The following is a 9478-nucleotide window of genomic DNA, read 5'->3' as shown; positions in this document are numbered from 1 at the left end:
GGTCTATAACATATCAATAATTATTTTGTTGGAACGCACATATTGCTATGGACACTGTAGAGTAAATCCAAATATGTCATTAAATCTTCGGTTCGAGAGCTTCCACAACAATCCAAATACACCGCTTCGTCAACATACAGATTGTATTCTCGCCAGGATAGGCGTGGCCAAATGACCGACTTTGAAATCTTCTTTCTGATTGGTCAGTCCGCTACAGTATGACACGTCACTAGCGGGGGTCAAAGCGTACTTTGCAGCGTACTTGTAGCGATGTAAAGCAGTGTTAGAATGAGGATAGTACGCTGTTTTTCGTAGCTATACTGGTGATTAAAAAAAGAAACTTGGTTTAAACTCTCGACATATCGGTCTCGAGTTCAAACTCAATTGCATGTTCTAATCACATGTATAGCTACTCAAAGCAACGTACTGTCCCCTAAATTCAACACAACAACATGATTTGCAGTCTAATTCAACACAACAACATGACTTATTGTCGAATTCAGCACAACGACATGACCTTTAATTGAATTCAACACAACCTTACCTGTAGTCGAATTTAACACAACCTTACCTGTAGTTGAATTCAACACAACCTTACCTGAAGTCGAATGCAACACGGCGACTTATAGTTCCCAGCAATAGGGACTAAATACAGTGTACCCTCGACCTATCGCCACCCGATCGAGGAACTCTTTAGTGTTCTATTTTATAGAATCAGGGTATTTCCTTTTTCACAGGTAACTTAGTTATACGCTTGAATGAATTTCTATCGGTCAGGTAGATATATGTATCGATGTTTATATATGTGACATATACACACAGGTATGGTTTGATTTGTAATAAAGCATGACTTGTATCTACTCAATAAGTGTTCTTATTGATGGTATAAATTATTTGGCTTCGTCAGTCGAGATGGAAACTCAGAGACGAAGGCGTGTTCTTCGTGATCATGGCCAGAAGGGTACGAAATGTACGGTCAATACCATGGTGTCTCATATGTTAACTCATTGTGTATTTAATAAAACGTTGGTACAACATTATCTTTTACTGTTGTAATTTTCATGATTCGATACTAACGCCTCGTTATACCGCCATAATTGACACGGACGAAACGAGGGTAGACTGTACTTACATTATTGGGGGACAGGTTGATTAGACTACATACATTATGTAAAGTGTACTTACAATCATGAACACTAAACAGTACCAAAAACCTGGAGAACACATGATACCCCGGTCGTTGATCTCTGACTTGTTGCGCCCGTTTAAAGGACTCAAAATCTAGAACAGGTTGCTCATACAATTTTAACATCTTAACACTCAGCCTTAAATGGGAAGCTACGGTAGGTCGTCACAAAACGATCTGTTCCAAATTTAGGAAAGGAAAGCATGAATAAATAAGCTTATTTTTGTATCTTCTTGTCTCATACAAAGAACGTATCTGGCACAAAAAAAAATATCTTTTTATCTTATAGAAACAACATGTCTGTTTATCTTATACAAAGAAGATATAGAGGTTACACAACGAGTGGTTGTTGGATATGGAATTTATTTCACACGAGTAAGTTATTTTTTAAAAGTTACAAAAGACACGAGCTTTAGCGAGTGTTTTTTGCAACTTTTAAAAAATAACTTACGAGTGTGAAATAAATTCCATATCCAACAATTTCGAGTCGTGTGACCTGTTTCTACCACAATAATATCGGCTTGAATCAAAGGGAAACGTGGCCAAGTACAATTTCGCGTATGCAAATAAAGTGTACCGGTGACGTCCGGGACCCGGTGATGTGACGTCATTAGATTATTGATGACGTCAAGAACAATTGCAGCTTGGGTCAAAGTTCACCGTGTTAGCCAATCAAAATGCGTACAGAGTTTATACCACGTGTTGTATAAACAGATTGTTAATCAACAGCTGTAATGATTAACTGATGGTCTGAGAGTTGAATAACACAGGGTATTGTGGTAGAAATCTGTTTATCTTATACAAAGAACATATATGGTTATCTTACACAAAGAACATATATGATGTTATAATCTTCAACGGCTCTCTTGAAAAAATTGATACTAATTTACAATTTAATAACACAACATTGACTTGCAGTAATATACACAAACACTTAGGAGTAACGTTGAACGAAAATGCTAAGTGGAAAACTCATATTTCAAATATCGCTAATTCTGCCTCACGTCAATTATCTGTTTTACGTAAGTTGAAATTTACTTTGAAAAAGGAAATTTTGTCTAAATTATATATTGTATTTATAAGACCCTTGCTAGAATATGCGAGTGAATTATGGGATGGGTGTAACAACTCAGATACTGAGAAAATTCAGCTAGAAGCAGCTAGAATTGTCACAGGTTTAACCTCATTTACAAGTAGACAGTCGCTATATATAGAAACCGGGTGGGAAACACTATTAGAAAGGCGAAAGCAGAAAAAAACTTTATTATTCTATAAAATGCACTATAATATGGCGCCATCTTATTTGAACGACCTTTTGCCCAACAGAGTTAATGAAAATACTACTTACAACTTGAGAAATAACCAAGATTATGTACCACCTAGATGTCGTCTGTCTCTATATGAAAACTCATTTCTTCCCAGCACAGTAAAAACATGGAATTCTTTAGACATCACTGTAAGATCTTCAGAAACAATAGCAAAATTTAAAAAGACAAATAAAACGAAAAATGCCTGTAGCAATAAGACTAGAAGTTGGTGACAGAAAACTTGATGTCATTCACACTAGACTTCGACATGGATGTAGCTCATTAAATTCAGACCTTTTTAAAGTTAATTTAACTCTGAACCCTTCATGTAATTGTTCATTTCCCTTGGAAAATGCGCTACATTATTTTTTACAATGTCACCAATATAACGATCATCGTGTCATGTTTTTGAGGAAATTGTCTGTATTTAATGTCCATATAGATCTAAATCTGATACTTAATGGATCCGATAGACTTAGTCAAATTGACAATGACAATATACGGTTGATTGTTCAAGAATATATAAAAACATACTAACCGTTTTTATTAATCTGATGTCATTTATGGCATAATTGTAAGTCATGAACAATAGACTATACAACTCCTATATCAATTTGTGCAAAATAAATTATATATGACATATATATTATGCAAAATACTGATATATATAACATCGATAGACTATATATATCGAAACTATATTGTTGATAGTACATGTAAACCAACATTTTTATTACCATATTGTACATTTTGTTTTATGTTTACTTATTAATATTATGTCATGATCATTTACTTAATAGCCATAACACTATTGTAATTTTGGTAACTGGTATGGCACACGTCGTTTCAACCAATAAATATTAATGTTGTGTTCTTGTATATATATATAGAACATCTATGTGTAAAATATCATTATATTGTATCGTAAATGCTGCCATTTGTTAATACCATTATATTCATGTTTATGGAAGAGGACAATTATAAGTTGTAAAAATTTTGTCCAATTCCTTTTGAAATGTTTTCAAATAAAATATGTTTAAACTAAACATATATGTTTATCTTATACAAACAACAAGTCTGTTTATCTTATACAAACAACATATCTGTTTATCTTATACAAAGAACATATCTGTTTATCTTATACAAAGAACATGTCTGTTTATCTTATACAAAGAACATATCTGTTTATCTTATACAAAGAACATTTCTGTTTATCTTATACAAAGAACATGTCTGTTTATCTTATACAAAGAACTTATCTGTTTATCTTATACAAAGAACATATCTGTTTATCTTATACAAACAACATGTCTGATTATCTTATACAAACAACATATCTGTTTATCTTATACAAACAACATATCTGTTTATCTTATACAAACAACATATATGTTTATCTTATACACACAACATGTCTGTTTATCTTATACAAACAACATATCTGTTTATCTTATACAAACAACATATCTGTTTATCTTATACAAACAACATGTCTGTTTATCATATACGAAAAACATGTCTGGTTGTGATTTAGGTCCAGTCTCTCTGACAGTTGAATACGTCTTTTCTCGAAATATCCTCAAATGCACCATTTGATGTTTCCATCGATACATCGCATTCAAGATGGGATGGTTTTGTATCACTTTCAGCAATATAGAGACGCATGCATGCCATGTGAAAAAGTTGCGAACAAGATTCTTGCTCGTTGTCCATTTACATTAGAATCCATACTGATGGGGGGGGGGGGGGGGGGGGGGGGGGATATTGACTAACATATTTGCTTTATGGTCTGGCATTCTATCCGACTTGTAAAACAATTACTAGCGGCTAATATATATGTTTGCTTGTTTCCGCCAGCCATGAATGTCTAAGGCCAATCGCTCTAAAGGGGTTCTGTTTTATTTGTCCGTGGTGTGCTCGAAGTGCCGCTGTCCATTGTGTTGGCATTTCTTCACCGATTATCAACAATAATTGTATAGCCGTCTACATTGTAGCATTTTGTTACATCTGTTATATTTCAAAGCGTAAGGACTCTGGTACCCCTGGCTATTGTCATCTTACAACGATCTGTACAAAACTCCCTTTTACAACTTCAGAATGCTTCATTGTGGCCTGTAAGATTTCCTACAATTGCTTCATAGTAAAGGTCATATGACCCTTCCTCTTTGGTTTCCTTCCATTGTATGACTGGAGCCAGAGACTGGTCTGTCAACAGTGATTTCCTGAGTAACGTTGACGGCTTCAGTTGTCACCAGCCAATCCAAGCCAATCCAAGCAAATTTGTGTCACATGACCAATATTCTTCTCATCTCTTCGGATGACTGAAACGCCTTGGTCCTCCGGTTTTTTTGTTTTTTTGTTGTTTTGTTTTGTTTTGTTTTGTTTAGTTTTTTGTGCGAAGAACAGCCGAACTGACAACGTAGCGATCTTCATAGTCCAACTATGCCTGGGAATTCAACCAGATTTGGTAGTCAGATATCCAGCCATCTTCCCATTTGTCCATCCGGATCCAAGGCTCCGTTATCAATTTGGACATTACACTCTATCTGGTTATGGTAAAGAGGAAAGTGTTTAATTGACATCACAGCAGCCAAGAGCTCGCGAGGAGCCACATAATAATTCCGTTCTGGCTTAGACAGAAGTTTTCGATTGTAAGTTATAGCTATAATCAGTCATTCTTTTACATCAATACAGGGAAACCCTTTGCATGTCTTGAACATGTCCTAGATTACAGGTAAAAGTGATGGCTCCAGTATATGTCTTAAACATCTACTAAATTACAGGTAAAAGTGATATCTCCAGTAAACATGTACTAAATTACAGGTAAAAGTGATGGCTCCAGTATGTGTCTTGAACATGTACTAGATGACAGGTAAAAGTGATGTCTCCAGTATATGCCTTAAACATGTTCTAAATTACAGGTAAAAGTGATGTCTCCAGTATGTGTCTTAAGCATGTACTAAATTACAGGTAAAAGTGATGGCTCCAGTATGTGTCTTGAACATGTACTAGATGACAGGTAAAAGTGATGTATCCAGTATATGTCTTAAACATGTTCTAAATTACAGGTAAAAGTGATGTCTCCAGTAAATGTCTTAAACATGTTCTAAATTACAGGTAAAACTTATGTCGCCAGTTCATGCCGTAAATTGATTTTTACCAGTATACGGGAAAGAGTGGCAAATTCTTTTATACATCTGTACACTTAAGTACATATGAGGCAGTGCTTTGCTCACACTCATTGATACAGTATCTTAACCATCAATTACACAGCATTTAAATCGGGTAGAGTACATTTACACTATGTTGTCAAACATTTCAACGATTGATTTTTTTACTGCATGTTAAATTTGAGCCAATTTGTTATAACCAAATACCCATAACTAATGCCCTTGCTCTACCTTAGCGAGATCAGTGGTTATGTGACAGGTAGAATGTGATAGCAGCATTATCACTGTCACGTACGTGTAGTTATTTCAGTAACGACATGTAACGTAGGCGTTATTTGTAAAATACTAGTAGTTGAACAGAGTAATTATCAAATACTTAATTCACATATACATAATATAAAAAAATGTCTATTCAACCAGTCTGTGTTTGCTTGTCTTTAAATAGTATTTCTGGTTCGGAATATTCATTATTCCAAAAGTAAAACAATATTTAAACATGGTGTAATATTGCTAATTATTTCTCACAAATGTCATCGATATAAATGCATGTCTTTCTGCCATGATTTCATTTAAATGAATCTCAATTATTCTGAATTTTGAAAAAAATATCTATTAAATTACCTATATCACAAATGATAACTATAACACGATATAAAAAAAGAATGCATACAAAATTTGTGTCATGCTCGCTGGGTGCGAAAGAGAAGACGGACAAAAACTGCGACATGCTTGCCTGGTGTGAAATGGATTTCAGACAAAAAACGTCATGCTCGCTGGATAAGAAAGGGATTACACACAAAAAGCGTCATGCTCGCTTAGTGAGAAAGGGATTGCAGACAAATAAACGGCATGCTGGCTTGATAAGAAAGGGTTTGGAGACAAAAACGGCGTCATGCTCGCTTGGTGTGAAAGGGATTACAGACAAAAAAAACGTCATGCTCGCTGGATAAGAAAGGGATTGGAGACAAAAACTGCGTCATGCTTGTCTGGTGTAAAAGGGATTGGAGACAAAAACTGCGTTATGCTCGCTGGATAAGAAAGGGATTGCAGACAAAAAAACATCATGCTCGCTGGATAAGAAAGAAAATACGGACAAAAACTGCGTCATGCTTGCTTGGTGTGAAATGGATTTCTGGTAATTACTGGATGTAAGGGAAATGGTTAACACATAATGAAAGAAACATAAATGTTCTCTTATTGTCAATAAAAGATGAAACTTAATACATCCCCTCTTTTAGGGTTATGTCGTGTTTCCATATAAATTGAGAAACAAACATCTATTCATGCGTTGTGTCATGTTTTGTAGACTTTTGTTTTTTCTACTCTTTCGTGGTTAAATTTTGCATGTTGATAATGTTGTATAATGATTGTTTTTTATTTAGTGAACTTTAAAACATTTAAAATTGCTTCAGCAATAAATACAGCTATCATATTTGATTTATCTTTAGCAGTACCATCCAATGTATAGTTATCAAGTTTTATCTTAAGCGGTAAAACCCAATGTATATAGCTATCATCTTTTTATCTTAAGCATTAACGCCCAATGTCTATAGCTATCATCTTTTTATCTTTAGCAGTAACAACCAAAATCTATAGTTATCATCTTTTTATCTTTAGCAGTAACAACCAACATCTATAGCTATCATCTTTTTATCTTTAGCAGTAACACCCAATGTCTGTAGCTGTCATCTTTCTTTATCTTCAGCGGTTAAACTCAATGTCTGTAGCTATCATCTTTTAATCTTTAGCAGTAACACCCAATGTATATAGCTATCATCTTTTTATCTTTAGCGGTTAAACTCAATGTCTGTAGCTATCATCTTTGTTACAATTGTACATTCAGCTTTAACGGACCATTATAGTTAAACCTTAAGCAGTAACAACCAATATCTACAGTTATCATTGAAATTGATTTCTGTTGTTGTTCCGTAGTGATGTAAATTTATACCAAATCCTCACTGATATACATTTCAGCAATGAAAGACCTATGCAAAATCCTATCTATCGAATCAAATAGGATTTTTTTTTTCAAAATCAGTGCATTATATCCCAACTCACGAATGATTTATATTTTCCAAGTAAACCTTTAATAATCTGTTTTGTGTATTATTAATGATGGGTGGTATTGATCCTTTAATATGATTACCATAATTGAAACCCGACACATCATATTTATGTCAAATCATAAGAACGAGGCTTCTCTCCGGTCGTACAATAGAACAGTTTCTTCTTCACAAAAGAAAGCATCAAGTGGTGCATTATCGTGTCTAACGCATCCTAAACTTTAAACAGCCATGGTACCCGTCACAAGCAACGTTGTCGCTGAAGCTCGTCTAACTCCCTCGGCCACTGTCACTTCTCTCATTGGTCGTATCCCTGACACCGGTGCTGTTGTAGCTACTATAAACTGTAATGCTGTTTCTATGCAATCAAAGAACATGTTTACACCTGGTTTTTTGACGAATTCCACTTTCTCCCACTGCACATTCAACTTTCATAGCTAAACTCTGTCAATGCTGTCAGCCGTTGCGTGCGCGTGGTGACGGGTGAAATTTCCATCCGCATAATTGTTCCGGATGGTAAATTAAAAAAAAAAAAATCCGAAATCGTTAACAAACTGAATAATTCATCCGTATATTCTGAAATACTGACTACCAATATTATTGATATTGTTATTAAAATAGCTGATGATGTTTTCAGTATTTTTTAAATTATTTCCACGCACTATTTTTTTTTTTGCCAATCAGCACGTGAATCACAATAGGCTGTTCAATTTGTTGACCTCTGACAATGAAAACGTCGGTAAAAGTAAGATTTTAAATTATAATGAAAATTAAAGTTGAAATCGAAAAGAAACTAATATAGAAAACGTAAATATAAGCATTAAACTGTCTTTTTATGGATTATATGGTCTATATAATCCATAAAAAGACAGTTTAATGCTTAATTACACTGCAGCCCCACTATATAACTCTACCAAGCTCACTTGAAGGTTACGATTCCATAACTTCCAAATCTTTATTATGACGTCATTATTATAGTGACGTCATAATTGTCACGTCGGCGATAACGAAAGATGGCTGTTGAAAAGGCTGTTCCGTCTCTGACGATAATAATTTGTTCATTCCTCGTCGGAGCAAAATTCCTGGATATAGTCTTTAAAAATCGTTGTCAAATTAAATGTAAATATGAGCATTGAACTGCTTTCATTGGGAAGTTATGGGCTGATGAATGCCAACTGGACAAAGGCAAATTCAACATGAAGCGCTAGCGCGCTTCATTAAATTTGCCTTTGTCCAGTTGGCATTCATCAGCCCATAACTTCCAAATGGAAGCAGTTCAATGCTTAACTAAATGCAGACGCCTGGTTTTATGACTACAAATTCACATCCAAATATTCCAATTCTTTATTTAACAAAAAAAGAAAAAAATATAAATTCATTGCTAAACCCATTTGGTCATATTTTCCTAATTCATATAACAATATGTACCTAATGCTGTGCTACATTCATTAATTGTAACATCTTTTACTTGTTAGCTGTATGTTTCTTATACTAAAAATGACCGAGATGAATGATTACCAGTTTATCTCCTTGTACCTAAAGTTGTTTGTAGAATTATCACTCTTCTAATATTTCTTTTCTCTCCGTAATGTGTACCCCAGAAGAGTTTATCAATCACATTACAATTTTATTTGTAAAGTTTTTTTTTAGCGAATTACAAATAAAAAATAATAATAATAACACTATCATGTAGCAGTTTATTTTTTAAAAAAATCCATAATTGTTTCTTTTCTCATGTCTGACGAGGCTTAA

Source organism: Pecten maximus, chromosome 12 (assembly GCF_902652985.1).
Source record: "Pecten maximus chromosome 12, xPecMax1.1, whole genome shotgun sequence".
NCBI classification, from domain to species: Eukaryota; Metazoa; Mollusca; class Bivalvia; order Pectinida; family Pectinidae; genus Pecten; species Pecten maximus.
This window is presented reverse-complemented; position numbering follows the sequence as displayed.